This window comes from Arachis hypogaea, chromosome 14 (assembly GCF_003086295.3).
Source record: "Arachis hypogaea cultivar Tifrunner chromosome 14, arahy.Tifrunner.gnm2.J5K5, whole genome shotgun sequence".
Classification (NCBI taxonomy): Eukaryota; Viridiplantae; Streptophyta; class Magnoliopsida; order Fabales; family Fabaceae; genus Arachis; species Arachis hypogaea.
The window spans coordinates 127,458,825-127,475,936 of record NC_092049.1 but is presented as its reverse complement, the minus strand read 5'-3'; the positions used below and the strand labels follow the sequence as shown (position 1 = coordinate 127,475,936).

At 32.5% G+C, this 17,112-nt stretch overlaps 1 long non-coding RNA gene across 1 annotated transcript; it reads left to right on the top strand.

The window, feature by feature from the left end:
- Window positions 1-13,362: 13,362 nt before the first annotated feature.
- LOC112740623 (uncharacterized) lies at window positions 13,363-14,386 on the top strand. The gene is made up of 2 exons (XR_003171259.3): window positions 13,363-13,490; window positions 14,104-14,386. It is a non-coding gene; the product is annotated as an uncharacterized lncRNA (long non-coding RNA).
- The last annotated feature ends 2,726 nt before the right edge of the window (window positions 14,387-17,112 follow it).

Genomic DNA, 17,112 nt, shown 5'->3' with positions numbered 1-17,112 from the left:
AAAATTTTATTTTTTATCATTAAATTTTGCTTACCAAAATATCCTTTAATAAATTATTCTTTTATTGATTAAATTGTATTTTTAAAAAAATTTAATAATTATATTTTTTTTCTAAAATACTCTTCAATAATTTTTTAATTATTAATTATAATTTTACCAAAATTTTCGTTAACAATTTTTTTATATTATTTTTCTATGTCAAGTAGAATGTTTAATGTTAAATATATTTTTTATAAGAAAATAAACAAAAAATAATTACAACTAAAAAAGTAATTACCAATAAAATAATATCAAATTATATATATTTTATATTTTAAAATTTAAAAATTAACAATAAAATTAAAACGTCAAACACAATTTAAAAAAATTAATAATTAGTTTATTAATTATTTTAAACTCATAAAAAAACAAAATACGGAAAGAATGCTTTCTATTAAAATTCTTTTTAAAAAAATATTTAAACACTTTCTTTCAAAATCAATCCGAACTCATTTTTCAAAAAATTTAAATACTATTAATTAAAAAACGGTCTTTTTTTTAAAAAAACGTTTCCTTTGAATAAAAACATTTGTTACCTATTAATAATATTAATAAAAATATTCATAATAAAATAAGTTAAAATAGTAATTTAAAAAATTCTAAATTAAAGTAAATATATTTAAATTTACGTATGTAGCTGCAATTTTTGAAAAAAAATCTACAAAAATTTAAAAAATTATACTAAAAAGAATCAACAAATTTTTAAAAATAATGTTAAAATTTAAAAAATAACAACTTATATATAACAATCCAAACAAATAATTTAAAATTTGAAAATAACAACCTAAGCAAATAAATTTCTAGACTCAACGTATGAGTGCCATGTTAGCATATGAGCTCCTCCATTTATATTACTGAAAAAAACTACAAAAATTTAAAAAAATAATGTTATAAAAAGAATCAACAAATTTTTAAAAAATAGTGTTAAAGTTTAAAAAATAACAACCTAAATAAAATAATTTAAAATTTAAAAAATAACAACCTAAGTATAACAACCTAAACAAATAATAATTTATAATTTATAAATATAAATTTAAAAATTTCTAGTGACGACATCTAAGCAAATAAACTCCCAGACTCAACATTATAATGTAACATCCTTCCAGAAAGATACCTTGCTTAAGTCGGAGTATTTCTACCAGAAAGAACGTTACGTGACCTTTTCTAATATTAACTACTTAATTACTGAGCCTTTGTATCGATTTCGCATTTTAGTTTTAAGAAAATGCCAGAAAATTTTGTTTTTATTCATTCAAGACATGTATCAAAGATAAGCATTGTAAATAATAATAACAATCATATAAGTATTATTAATAGTAATTCTTATACATAAGAAGTCATATAAACCCAAATACAACACCTACTCCTCTGTTAAAATAAAACCTCAAATGACAAGAGCGAGGGGACTCTATGAAAGCTATTAAAACCGTAAAGAAAGCCTACTAATCGCCTGCAGCTTCAAATTATGTCTTCAAACCTGTGTCACTGAAAGGATGAAAAATTTGGAGGTGAGAACCAAACCACATGTTCTCAGTAGAGGTCGAGAATGCCGTGAAAGTAAAGAATAAAGCGCAAATAGTTAATTTCATTCAGAGACATCTAAAAGAAAATTAACCATTTTTTTTAAAGCATTAGTTAATTCTTCAAAATCCTAGACCCATATTTTCTTTATAAAACTCTTAAAAGTTTCCTAGACTGTATAAATGACCAATCTGTTCCAAGCATAGGTTCATTAAGTCTATGTTGAACCAGTTTGATTTTTCATAATTTACTAGACCATAACATAAAAGAAGTTACCTACGCGGTATAAATGATCATCCTGCTCCAAGCATAGGTTCATTAAGTCTATGCTGAACCAGTCAAATACTTTATACAGAACTAGACCTCAAACGTATTAGTCACGGCCTCAGGCCCAAACAACTCAATCAACATTCAATCACCACAATCCAAACAATCAGTTACAAACACAGGTAATGAGGTTCAAACACAATCAAGAACAATTACATCAAGTATAGCAATTAGCAATTAAATAGAATTATTCACTTAGGCAGACAAATTACAATATACACACCCAAACAATGTCACATAGATGCATATGATGAATGTCTAGTCCTAGTGCAGGCCATGAGCTCATGTGTCGGTTAGCACCTACATTCCCGACATTTATCCGGTCACGAGTTCACGATTTTTTGAATACGATTTTCCGTTCAAATAAATGCGCATATAATTATTAGCAGCTCTATTGAGACAGCCTCTGCTTTCTACTCGCAGGAAATATACTCTTGGGAACGGAAAATTGCTGTAGGTATCCTAGTTTCTCTACAGAAGCTCTTGGGTTGCTTTAAGCAACAGATAAATAAATAAATATTATCTCTTGGGTTGCATTAAGCAACAAATTAGCAAACAATATCTCTTGGGTTGCCTCAAGCAACAAACAAACATCTCTTGGGTTGCTTCAAGCAACAAACAAATAAACAAATATCTCTTGGGTTGCCTCAAGCAACAGATAATCATACCATAAGTACTTTACTCTTTCCTTTTTCTTTCAAATTGCAAGTACGCAAGCGGGACAAGACCCACGCCCTTGCCAACAATCTCGTATACCAAATAATCTTTTCTTAAAAGAATAATTGAAATTATTATCATTAAATAAGCTTTAAATATTGATTTTGATTAAATCATTATACTTTTATAAAAATTTGGACATAATCTCCTTTAAAAATAAGACTTAGCCACCCTTATGGGTCCCAACCAAACAATTTACCAAACTCTTTTCAACCTCTCCAATATCAAACCAATTCAGAATCAAACAAATTCTAACATTGAATCATCCCTATGACGCTAAGGTTCATCTTTTATTTTATGAACTCATAACTCTCACTCAGACATTCTCAACACTCTATCTTCTTTTATGTTTTTAATATAGCAAATAAACTCGGAATTGCGCAAATTTTATGTCCAGGCGTTCATCTTAAAATAAGCTTTATAACAAACCAAAGATCATAATTTTCTGATTTCTCTAGTCTTAGAAATAAAGGAAAAACCGTGACTGCTCTGCAGTGCGTAAAACCAGAAAAATAGTAACATCATGTGATATTCAAAATTCAATATAAAATCCAAGTTAAATCCAATGACTTTAAAAATTAATATAGTTTAATTTCACTCATCCAGGTTTCTTTTCCAATTGGTCCCAGGTCAATATCATTTTTAATGAAGAAGTTATATAACCTAGAAGTTGACTAATTTTCTGCAGAATTCTGTTTTAAAACATAATGAACTTATCTTCTTCCAAGTCCCACAACTTGCTCATTAAAACATGGATAGCCCTGAAATTTAAGTCACATATGCTAAACATACTTAATTTTCACTTCCAATTAGTTTCACCTCGATATCCAACCAGGTTCAAAAGTTATAAACTCCCAAATTTACTGATTTAAGAAAACAGAATCTGGCCTTTACTGCATAATGTATCGTATTTCAAAAATTCGTATCTTTTAAACCGCAAGTTCAACCGTTCTGAAATATTACGACATTAAAATAATAGGACTAAAGTTTTATTTAAAATTAGTTTCGCTTCAAAATTCAATTCGGAACATTCACAGCAGAGCCAACAAGTTACTGCTGTTCCAAAAATTCTGCAGTAAAAATCAGATCCCACAACCATTACTCAAAAATTCACCATAAATCTTATATTTAATGAAAAGGTCTCAAACTCTCCAATTCAGTCCCAATTATTCCCAAGTTTAACCAGGACTTGGTTTAACGCAATTCCGATCATCACAGAATTAGTTACCATCTTTCAAAGTTACTGTTTTCACTTAAAGGTAATGCAGAAAATTAGATTTTACGGCTTAACTTTGAAAAATCATAACTAAATCTTCAGTTAATACGAAACCTTCAAATTTAAATCCTAACAACTACACTTGTTAAAGTTTACTCAGATTTTAATCTCATACCATTTCGATCGCTAGCAAATTACTAGGCTGTCCTCAAAGTAACCATTCTATTTTGAAAACCAGATTCTTAATAATAGTTTAGTCTTTTAGGCCCTAATTCTTCAACAATTCTCAATTCAGTATCAAATATATCAAATGATTATCTTAGTCTCAACCATTTATATATAATCAGTCAAAACCACAATCCTCTACTAATCTCAAGTCACTTTCACAGCCATAGCAATATACCAAACAACCATTTCAACAACCAACAATCAATAATTCGATCATCTACCATACATAATTACAATTGATTCAATCACAGCACCAAGCACAATCGCAATCACAATCCAACATTCATATAATTAATTATTTACTCACAGCTATTAATACTATTTGCAGTTATTCAGTAAACCTTGTTGGCATTCCTAAATTAAAATCATTTTAAACCCCCTACCTCGATGTTGCAATTACAAGAAACCGGAGACAGAATTGCGGCGAGACAGCTGGCTAGACCCCTATTAGTCACGCAACCGTTTCAGCCAAGAAAGCAGCGGCACTGCATCTCAGCACAACTGGGACAACAGTAGCATTAGCTTCCACAACAATGACCATGGTTGCAGTGAAATGAAGATTTTGAATTCAACGGAATCGAAAGGCAGAAACAGCTCTGGTAATTTAAAACGGAGCACAGGCCAAAGTTGAATTAAAACAAGAACAAGCAGTTTAATAAGAAATTGGCAGAATAGGGCGTGCAATTGGAGCAGAAATAAGGGGAAAAGGCTAACCCAGGCCAATGGATGTTAATCCTAATTAGAGCGAAAACAGGGCAGCAGTGATTCCCAGCAATCCTTCCTGGTGGTTCCAGCAGCAGCAACTCCCCGCCAGTGGCTCCATTCCACAGCAACTCCAACAGTCAGAAGAATGAGCACTAGAAGTAGAAACAACTGTGTCTATGGCAACTCCAAATTGTTAGGAGTAGCGTATAGGCAGTTAGTAGTTAGTGGCTTGGCACCAATTCTGTTATCTGAGTTCTGTTATCTGAGCTGTCAATCAGTTAGGAATGTAGCTAGGAATATGGTGAGCTGGCATCAGTTTGTTACAGCCCTCACTATGTATAAATAGCAGATCACAGCTCAGTTTAGACTCACTTCTGTAACCCTAATTTCTAGAACTCTCTCTCTCAAATTCTGGAATTCTCTATGACTCTCACAACACTCTAACATCTTCTTCTACTTCGTTCTTCTTTTCATCTGGTTCTCTGATACCTTTCATGGTATCAGAGCATCCGGTTCTGATCCATGGCTGACACCAGTGTCACCGTCACTTCCGCAGCAGCCTCCGCAACAACAACAAACAACACAGTTCGCACATCTATCAACACTGTAGCCTTGAAGCTAGATGAGAATAATTTCGCTCCATGGAAGCACCAAGCCCTTACGTTCATCAAATCCAACGGTCTCAAGGATCACTTGAACCAGAAGAAAATTCCATGCCGATATGCCTCTGAAGAAGACAGAATTGCAGATAATGAAACGCAAGAATTTCTGGAATGGGAGCAAGACGATCAATTTCTGATTTCGTGGTTCCTTGCATCGATTGATCCAGCCTTTTCGAGTCAGGTAACAAACTGTGAGTATGCGTATGAAATCTGGAATAACCTAGAGGAGTATTTTGCAAAAAGGTTGAAGTCGAAGGTGAAACAACTAAAGGCACAAATCAAAACTGTGAAACTACAAGGATCTGCAACCGAATACATGTCTAGACTCAAGAAAATCACAAATGTTCTCTCTACCCTAGGATCACCACTTTCCAATGAAGAATTTGTGGATGCAGTTACTCAGGGACTCAACGAAGACTATAGCACGTTTATCATGATGATCTCAGCTAGAGCTGAAAGTGTCACTGAAAGCGAAGTTGAAGCTCAACTCCTAAGCCAAGAAGAACTAGTCGAGAGGTTCAAGAAAATAGAACTTGGCACAATCCAGGTCAACCTAACTCAAGGAGGAGAAAGTCACTCACAAATAAGACCTCAACACTATCAGCATAAAGATCAGTCACCAATGTCGTACAACAGCCAATACAACAATTCACAATCCTACACCAATAGCTACAATCAAGGTAGAGGTCAACCCTTTCAATCTAGAGGAAGATTCAGAGGTAGAGGGTCCTATAGAGGTGGCAGATATGGTTTTCAACATAACAGAGTGGTGTGTCAGCTCTGTGGACGGCCTGGTCACACGGTGTGGGAGTGCTATCATCGCTTCAATGAAAACTATCAAAATCCAAATGCTGCAGCCACAGTCACACATCCGACACCTCCTTCAACTGCATTTCATCAGCCCCAGCCACCGCCGCAGGCTACGGTACTACTAGTTGCAGCACCACCTTTCACTCCATTAACAGACAAGGCCTGGTACCTAGATACGGGGGCTTCTCACCACCTGACCTTCGATGGGAACAATTTGATCACAGGCTCAGAGTATGAGGGCACAAATCAAGTATTCACAGGTAATGGCCAAGGTATGAACATTTCTAGTATTGGCAAAACTGCTCTAATTTCAGCCTCAAATTCTCATTCCTACTTTAAACTGCTCAATCTACTTCATGTTCCTTCAATCTCCAAAAATCTCATTAGTGTAGCCAAATTTGCCTTTGACAACCAAGTCTTCTTTGAATTCTGGCCATTTGACTGCTTTGTGAAATCCCAGGAGACTAGGGAGACGCTTCTCAAAGGCTCTCTTAGGCAAGGGTTATATCAATTTGATGATATTGGAGTCATGGCCAAAGCCACTCAAAATAATCCTACACCAAAACCTAGTACCACGAACCACATCAATAAGCCTACTGCACATAAACTCAATCATTTAGCCTCTACCAACTACAACACCATACACAACTCTACCTCAGAGTCAGAATCAGGAATGGAAAAATTCATGAAAACTGATGTTGTTTCTGCTGACAAGACTCATGTTGCTTACACCACTGAAGTCTATCCAACTACTGTGAATATTATGACTGAAAAGCCTGCAAGCAACTTAGGACCAGTTGAGGGTACTTCTAGAGTAAAACCAGTGTCTGTATTTGATGTTTGGCATAGAAAGCTAGGACATCCAGCCACACACATTGTACATAAAGTAATGAAATTGTGTAATATTGCTAGTAATAAATTCAATAAAAATGGTCCTCTTTCAATCATAAAAAATCTCTGTAGTGCATGCTATCATGGAAAACACCATAATTTACCTTTTTCTGATTCAACAACAACTTACTCTCAGCCTCTAGAACTAGTATTCTCAGATATTTGGGGACCAACCCCCATGATCAGCAGTTCAGGATACAGATATTACATTGTTTTCATTGATGCAGCAACGAAGTACTCATGCATTTATCTTTTGCATAACAAGGCTCAAGCACATCAAGCCTTTTTGCAATATAAATTGCTCTTTGAAAATAAAACAGGTTGTAAAATCAAAACACTACAGACAGATAATGGAAAGGAGTACACCTCTCATGCCTTCACAAAGACACTAATGCAACATGGGATTGCACATAGAATGAGTTGTCCCTATACTCATGAGCAAAACGGGAGCGCTGAACGGAAACATAGACATATAACAGAGATGGGTCTCACTCTCCTATCCCAAGCCTCAATGCCGCTAAAATTTTGGATGAAGCCTTTCTTACAGCCACTCACATCATAAACCGACTGCCCTCACCTGTTACTCACCAAAAATCACCGTATGAGCTTATACACAAGCAACTACCTGACTATACAGCTCTTAAGACCTTTGGCTGCTCCTGCTATCCCCAGCTAAGACACTATCAGCCCCACAAGTTTGCCTTTAAGACCTCAAAGTGCCTATTCCTTAGCTACTCACCCTTCCACAAAGGATACAAGTGCCTAACCCAAGCTGGTAAAATCCTGATCTCCAGACATGTGATATTTGATGAGACTGAATTCCCCTTCCCTGTCCTATTTTCAAACTTTACCAATGACCAAATCCCTACCTGTGCTGTACCACATCAGCCCCACACCACATCAACCCAGTTCTTTAGACCTGCTCCACACCCAACAACCCCTGCCCTTCAGCTCACAGCGCAGTAACCTCAACTCAGCACCATTCCCCTTCCTTCACACCCACCCTGTTCTAACCCAGCAGCTAGTGCACCCTCACCAACTCCCCCTTCCAACTCTCCCACCTTATAGCACACAACCAATACTACTGATGTTGATTCTTATTCATTATCTAATAATACAGATATTTGCTCTTCTACTGCTGTGTTTCCCTCTTGTTCTGATGCAGGGTTAACTGAGACAAATGATCAGTCAGCACCCACTCGGATGCACCCCATGATCACTAGGTCACGCGCAGGTATCTTCAAGCCAAAAGTGTATCATCTTCAACTCCAGAGTTCTTTACTGGACCTCACTGAGACTGAACCTGCCACGGTTGCTCAAGCACTATCCTCACCACACTAGAAGGCTGCCATGGATGAGGAATTTGGTGCATTGATGAAGAAAAATACCTGGCGATTGGTCCCTGAGACTGCTGACACAAAAACAATTGGGTGCAAATGGGTGTTTCGAGTCAAACGGCAGGCTGATGGAAAGGTGCAAAAGTACAAGGCAAGGTTGGTTGCAACGGGTTTTCATCAGAGAGAAGGATTGGACTATGATCAGGTGTTCAGCCCAGTAGCTAAACCTGCTACCGTAAGGACAGTTCTCGCAGTTGCCATGACAAAGGGCTGGAAGGTTCGGCAGTTTGACTTTAACAATGCATTCCTCAATGGGGACTTGCATGAGACGGTCTATATAGTGCAACCAGAAGGCTATGAGCACGGGTCTGGTGTGGTATGTAAACTAGAGAAGGTACTCTATGGGCTGAAACAAGCCCCACGAGCCTGGTACCTCAAGCTCAGCAGCACCTTATTCAGCTTTGGGTTTACCAGTACAACCTCGGATCCATGTCTCTTTGTGCGTTCCTGCTCGATGTCCACCACTTATCTCCTGGCCTATGTAGATGACATTCTCGTCACGGGCACCAATGCCACTGAAATTGAAAGCTTAATTCAACAGTTGCATGCGGTATTCACCCTCAAAGATCTAAGAGAAATAAGCTTCTTTCTCGGGGTCGAAGTGGTCAGGGACTCGCCGGATTCCCTTCTTCTCAAACAGTCCAAATACATCAAAGAGCTTCTAGGAAGAGCCAACATGCCAGATGCCAAACCAATGCCGACTCCTATGCTCAGCAGTCCCAAGCTCACAGCAAGCATGGGATCTCCCTTCGAAAATCCCTCATTATACAGATCTGTGGTAGGGGGCTTCAGTATGCTACCATTACCAAACCTGAGATTGCTTATTCTGTCAGCAAGGTGTCCCAATACATGCATGCTCCATCAGATCTGCACTGGAAAGCAGTTAAGCGGATTCTTCGCTACCTGGCCGGGACAACTGACCTAGGGTTACAGATCCACAAGAGCGACACCTTAAGAATCATGGCTTTCAGTGATTCTGACTGGGCCACAGACACTGATGATCGCAAGTCCGTATCAGGATACTGTGTTTTCCTTGGCACGAATTTAGTTACCTGGTCAAGTAGGAAGCAGCGAACAGTCTCAAGGTCCATCACGGAGGCTGAATTTCGGGCGTTAGCTGATGCTATGACAGACACAATTTGGTTGCAAAAGTTACTACTAGAGATGCGCTTACCACCTGGCCCAGCACCCACAATGTTCTGTGACAACCAAAGCACAATACTGATGACCCGAAATCCAGTTCTCCACAGTCGATCAAAATATTTTGAGATAGATCTTCACTTTGTACGGAACAGAGTAGTGCAGCAACTAGCTCATGTAGTTCACATACCCTCACAAGATCAGCTTGCGGATATACTGACTAAGCCACTGTCGCAGGCAGCTTTCCACAGTCTCAGGCCAAAGCTTCGGGTTGCCACAGACACACCAAGACCTCCTGTAAGTTCAAGGGAGGATTTCAGTGAGACTATACCAGGGAAGCAGCACCCCTCAGGTTAAGGGAGGATGTTAGGAGTAGCGTATAGGCAGTTAGTAGTTAGTGGCTTGGCACCAATTCTGTTATCTGAGTTCTGTTATCTGAGCTGTCAATCAGTTAGGAATGTAGCTAGGAATATGGTGAGCTGGCATCAGTTTGTTACAGCCCTCACTATGTATAAATAGCAGATCACAGCTCAGTTTAGACTCACTTCTATAACCCTAATTTCTAGAACTCTCTCTCTCAAATTCTGGAATTCTCTATGACTCTCACAACACTCTAACATCTTCTTTTACTTCGTTCTTCTTTTCATCTGGTTCTCTGATACCTTTCACAAATCAACGGCAACAGTGGCAACAGTGACACCAGCCCCTCCTTTGCGTGCAGAGGCGATAGTGATGGCTAGGGTTCTATGGAAGTGCCTCTTCCTGATGGCGGGTTGAACAGTGGCGACGGCCATGGAAGTTTAACGACGGCGGTGAAACGCGGCGGTGACAGTGAGGAACGGCGGTGATATGGCTCCAACAGCGCACCATCTTTCTCCCTCTTGCCCTCCACTTCTCCCACACTCTCCTATATGACAGCAACAGCAGCGACGCTGCCTGTGTTACCCACCAGCGCTGCTTTCCCCTTCCCCTTTTCCCTATGCGTCTCGCTCTCTCTCGATCTCTCTTTCCTTGTTTTCTCTGATTTCTTTCTTCTCTGTGTTGATAAGTTTATGTGTGGAGGGTGTTCACCCGTGAATGAATGGTGGGGAGAAAAGAAGCGTGGAGGAATAAGGGAGGGGTTAGTGTACCGTATATGTGTGTGTGACTAATTGGGTGAGGAGTATACGTGTTACACAATAATGATACGTAAAAATAAGAAACATAGATTAAAATTACAATAAAACATATACGATTAACATACGAATTTTACATAATATTTAAAATAAAAGAGAAAATTTAGATTTAAATATATTACTATAAAATTATTTTAGAAACATATATAATTTTATTTACCAACATACCAATGAGTCAAATAATTATTTTTAATTTAAATTATAAAATAAACTTACTAATCACAACTTATAAAATACAGTTAACTCAAAATATCAATTACCTATATTAAATTATATGACTTTTCATTATTTTTTTATCATAATTTTAATTTTAATTTATATAAAATAATTAGTTATAATCAAAATTGTGCATAAATACTAATTGACTTAAAATTAAAATATTTATCAAAATCAATTTAATCATTCCTAATAAATTAATCTTTAAGGGCTCAAATTAATAGAATAAACCACATTTATTCATAATAGAAATTTCTTAAATTTAATTATATAAAATAACCAATTATAAGAATTTACACAAAAATATTAATTAACTTAACTCCAAATATTAATAAAACTAATTTAATTATTTTTAATTGTTCAGTTTATAAAATAAAGAGTTCAAATTAATAATAAGTCATAACTTATTCATAATAAAAATTACTTAAATTAAATTGTACAATTCTTTCTTAATTTTCAATTACTAAAATTCTACAAAATATTCCATTATAATAAAGTTACTAAAGAATATTAATTGGTTCAAAATAAAATTATCTCTGAATTTATTTAATTATTTCTAACAAAATAATTTCTAAAATTACAAAATTTAAACTTAACAAGATAAAATCACAATTTATTTATATTTAGGTTTTAAAAAATGCGAGATGTTATATATGAGCGCCACGTCAGTCGTCAGCATATGAGCTTCCCATTCAGTGGCGGAGCTTAGTTCAGACAAAGGGGGGCTATGGCCCCCCCAAACTTTTTATAAAAAATTTAGTAGTACTTTTTCAAAAAATAAAAAATAATTCAATTGACTTAAATACTTTACTATGACTTAAAGTATCTAATAAGTTCAATAAACAACACTCTCTTTATCTTTAAGTTCAAATATAAAAATTAGATATTTTTATTTATTTAATTTAATATTATTTTATATTTTACTATTTATATAATTTAATTTTTTATATGATAAAAAATAATAGAATATTCAATAAATATTAATATTATTGTATTTGTATAAATTGATAAAAAAATTCAATAATTATAAATTTTAATATTTGTCCTTCTAACTTCTTTACATATTTTACAGGATATATATTTAAATTTTTATATAAAATAATAATAAAAAATCAAAGAATTGATACATTTTTTAAGAGTAAGGCTAATATTTAAGAAGGAGAACATATAACTTTTACAATATCAACACCTGTAGATAGTTCTTCTACTTTAATGAATAACGAAGAAAGTGAGATATAACCTTCAAAAGTTCAAAAAGTTACATCTGATGACTTTAACCTTAACTTTTTGGAACGAGATCTTGAAAAACGGCTTTAAATTTGGCAATATCAACCAAACCAGAGAGATGAGATTAGACGAGCTTATCTTAAATGGGGGTCCATATCAAAAATATTTTGACAATTATTTTCTATCTGGCCCCCCAAAATTTTGCTTCAAGTTCCGCCACTGTTCCCATTTGTATTACTTAAAAAAATCTACAAAAATTTAAAAAATAATGCTAAAAAGAATCAACAAATTTTTAAAAAATAGTGTTAAAATTTAAAAAATAACAACCTAAGTATAACAACCCAAACAAATAATTTAAAATTTGAAAATAACAACCTAAGCAAATAATAATTTATAATTTATAAATATAAATCTAAAAATTTCTAGTAACGACACATAAACAAATAAACTTTCAAACTCAACGTATGAGTGTCATGTCACTATATGAGCTCCCCATTTATATTACTATAAAGATAATATAAACAATAAAAAAATATATAATAATTTTTTAATTTAACTAACTTATGTTTAAGAGTACATTTTAAAAATATATTAATAATAAATTTTTAATATTTTCATGTATTTAATACATTGAAAATACAAAAATATTTGTTTTTTCAATAACTTTTATAAATATTTTTTTTATAATATTTTTAACTTATATCTTAAGATATAAGTTAGCAAAATCCTAATATTTTTTATTGTAAGGATAATTATTTAGTTTGACCTTAATAATGAGGTGCTTGACGAATTTAATTTGTTAAGACTATAAGTCAAAAATAATTAATGATTGTGTGCTGACCCCTTTTAAAGCAATATCCTCCTCTTATTCGGTACAAATTTAATTAATTTAATCAATCATAGTAAAAATAATACTACATATCTAAATTTTTTTATGATTTAAATTTAACTAAGTTAAATAATAAAATTTAGAATAATATTAATTATAACTAATTTTTATTATATTAAATTAATTTAGTTAGACTTAATTAATAAAAAAACTTAAATATATAACATTATTTTTTTAATAAATATGCCATTAAACGTATATGATTTAGTATATATAGATAGACATATACAGGTTGTTTTATACTTTCAATTTTCAACTTTCAAGTACATAGTAAGATGAAGGCTTTTACTTCTGTTCTGATCATTCTCCTTGTTTTCTCCACTGGCATAGGTATATTATATCCAATAGACAATGTTTAATTTTTCTTATCTTCTATGTTTTTGTTTCAAGAAATAAATTGTTAGTCTTTTATTTTTTATTTTTAAAAAAGAACAGTTTTACATGTTATATTTTATATTGTTAAAAATAGTTAAAAAATAAACTTATGTTTATTTCTTTTTTTTAAATGGAAATTCGTTTCTTTAAAAAGCTAATATTTTATAAAATTTTTACAAATATAAAGAAAGTCATTTTTCTTAGACGAAAAAGAATTGCCAAAAAAGAATTAAAAAAATTGAGGCTGTGTTTGTTTTTGATTTTCAGAAAAGTAATTTTTCAATCTGATTCTCTTCTTGCAGCTAAAATTATTTAAAATTTGATGTTAATAAGAATATAGTCTCTTTGATTTCCCAAACAAAAAAAACCGACTTTTATTTAAATTCTAATTAATTTATAAAATTATAAAAATACGGTGAAAAGTGATTTTTAAAATAAAAAAAAACTGGTTTTTTTAATAGAAACCAAAAAAAAAAAATTATAAATTTCTATTTGTTTATTTTAGTTTAGATTGCACATCCAACTGTGCAAGTAGTAATTGTTTGATGTGTTTGATGTGTATACTTAGGGAATGAAAGGCTAATGAAAGTAACAGAGTCTGTCTCAAACCATTGTACTCAAACACTCAACAGTGAAATATGTGTAGCAGATCACCAGTGCGATGATATTTGCAAAAACCGTTTTGGAAGGCTAGCAAGTGGGTTTTGCATTAATAGCAAATGTATGTGTCAGTACCCACCTCCATGTCACAATTTGTAGCCCTATGTTTGCAACATTTTCCCTTTGAATAAATGTTTCAATAATGCAAAATAAAAAGCTTAAAATATATAAATAATTGATGTTTCTATGAATCGATTTTATTTACTATCTTCTTTTTTTTCTCGTTCTTAGTACTTTTACAAGGTTAAAGAATATTATGAGTAATTATTTATACCCCAAATAAAAAGTAACTAAAAAATTAATAACGCTTGGAAATATCAAAGACAACATTTGGGGTGTAATTGAAATTGACGTTCAGATACTTGTATTTGCACATATATATACGATAAAAAGAAAAATGTGAAAAAATAAAAGAAAACCGAAGTCATATTCATGGAACTAAATGGAGGAAGATTTAACCAAAAAATAAAATAAGAAATAAAAATCAATCACAGTTCCACTTCTAAATTTCCATAAACAATAGTATAAAGTATAGGAAGACTTTCACATATGCCATTGTACTTTACTGGCATACTGGTATTCTTTAATTTTTCACCGTGGATATAATGAATAAAATAAGTTGGTGGTGAAGATTATAAAGACATTTTTTTATGTGTATATGCATAGATGTTGAACACCGTGAAATGAGTACCAGCCATTTCGTTAACCGAAGAGTGGATTTTTTTGAAATGTGGCTTGATGCCCTTGTTGTACATTCAAAGCAGCTCATATTGTGGTGTTGTGGAAAGCTTAGTGTTAGACTTGAACCGGCTAAATATAGTGTTAGAAGCAGATGTCAATTGGGCTTGAGTTATTGGTTAATGAATTCTTTTATTTAAATAAAATAAAATAAAAATAAAAATAAAAATATAATTATACAATTTTTATAAATTAAATTTAATACATCTGTGTCTAATTTTTCTTATATAAATTATAGTATTGAATTTTAGTATTCATTATTAAGAGAATATTTAAATAACAATAGTATAAACAATAATTTTAAATTATTAATATTATTCATTGTTAAAAAAATATTTACTAAAGACATAAAAATAAAATAAAATAATACAGATAATGCATATTAAGATAAAATGAGTATTTTGAAGTGGAAAAAAAACACTCTATTCAAATAAAAGAATGTTTGAATACATAAATTTATTTTTGTATCCATGTGCTTTATATTCGGCTTAAATTCATGTAAGTTATAAATTTGTATACTGATATTAATTTTGATATATAAAAAAAGTATGTCAAATTATTTTTGACTATATTACATAAATACAAAAATAAAAAATCAGTCACTAGTTATATAAGAATACATATTTAGTATTTATGAAAAAATTTAATTACCTGGTTATAACAAATTTGATTTTTTTTATGCTAAATTTGATTATTCAGGGGATAATAATTTCATTAAAAATTTGAGTAAAATAACATATATATTTATACATAAATATATATAGTAGTTGATTATTTATCTTTATAAAATATTTTTGCGTGTAATATACACAAATATATAATAATTATATTTTTGTCACATATTTTATTTTATTTGAATGCAAAATAAATATAATTAACAATAACGCCTTTTTATTTTGGTCAAGTCCTCTTACTATATTTGTGCCCAATAACTTTAGCCACATCAAATTGCAAAGGATGAAAAACGAAAAAAAAAAAAAAAAAAAAGAAGAGAAGAAGAAAGAAGAGGAACAGGAGGAGGAACGTATGATACAAAGATACGCATTATGTAAGTGAATTTTGTTGAATTAGAAGAGAAAGTATAGGGAGCCAATGAAAATTTTGTACAATGTGTACAATAGAGGTTTAGGAAGTATTAGAGATATAACCATTAATGTTACATTTTTTTATCAGGTTAAGCTTTTGGGATGAGTGGTTTCATGATATGGTATTAGAGCTCTAGATCCGAAAGGTCAAGAATTCGATCCTTGGTGAACCCCAAAATCAGCTTAAGCTTTTGGGTCATGAGTGGTTTCATGACATAAGATGTTTAGTACCCGGATGGTTATTCTGAATAGTATAGATGATGTTCATTTTATTCATATTGGCTAGCAGTACTCGAATTAGAATTAACTTGTATGTATTAGGGGTGTTCAAATCCAAACCGATCCAAACTAAACCGCTCATCCAATCCGATCCAAATCGAAAACCGATTAAAACCGCACTAATTCGGATTTGATTGGATTCTATTTTTTGCAAACCGCTGGATTGGATCGGATTTCGGATCTACTTTTCATAACCGATCAAATCCAATCCAAACCGCACAATGTGCTATAATATTATTATTTTATTATTATATTTACAATTATACTTATAACATGTTCAATTTGTTATACATTTTTCTATTATTCATGTATTATATATTATTATTATTTAATAAATATTTTATGTTTAAAATGTTATTTATTTATTTATTTTAACTAACCTATAATTTTATTTCTATTTTTGTGTTATCATTAGTTTTTTAAGATATTGTTAAGACTTGTTATATCATTGTTGATTATTTAAAATTTGATGTTGAAACTTGTTATATGTATTTAATTTTTTTATTTAAAAATCGCAAATCCAAACTGATCCAAACCGCTTGTAATCGAATCGGATTTCCAAAAAAAATTTATCCTATCCAAACCGCACCGCACATAAATTAAGCGTTCGAATCGGATGACTTTTTTCCTTAAAACCGAACCAAACCGCACTGCAAACACCCTTAGTATGCATAGTTGTAAAAATGGACCGGACCAACCGGTTCGACCAAAAAACCAGTGAATCGGACCCTATACCGATCCGGTCTGGTGTTTGAAATGTACAAGAAATCGAATTGGTATGAACTGGTCAAATTCAGAATGAACTAATACGAACC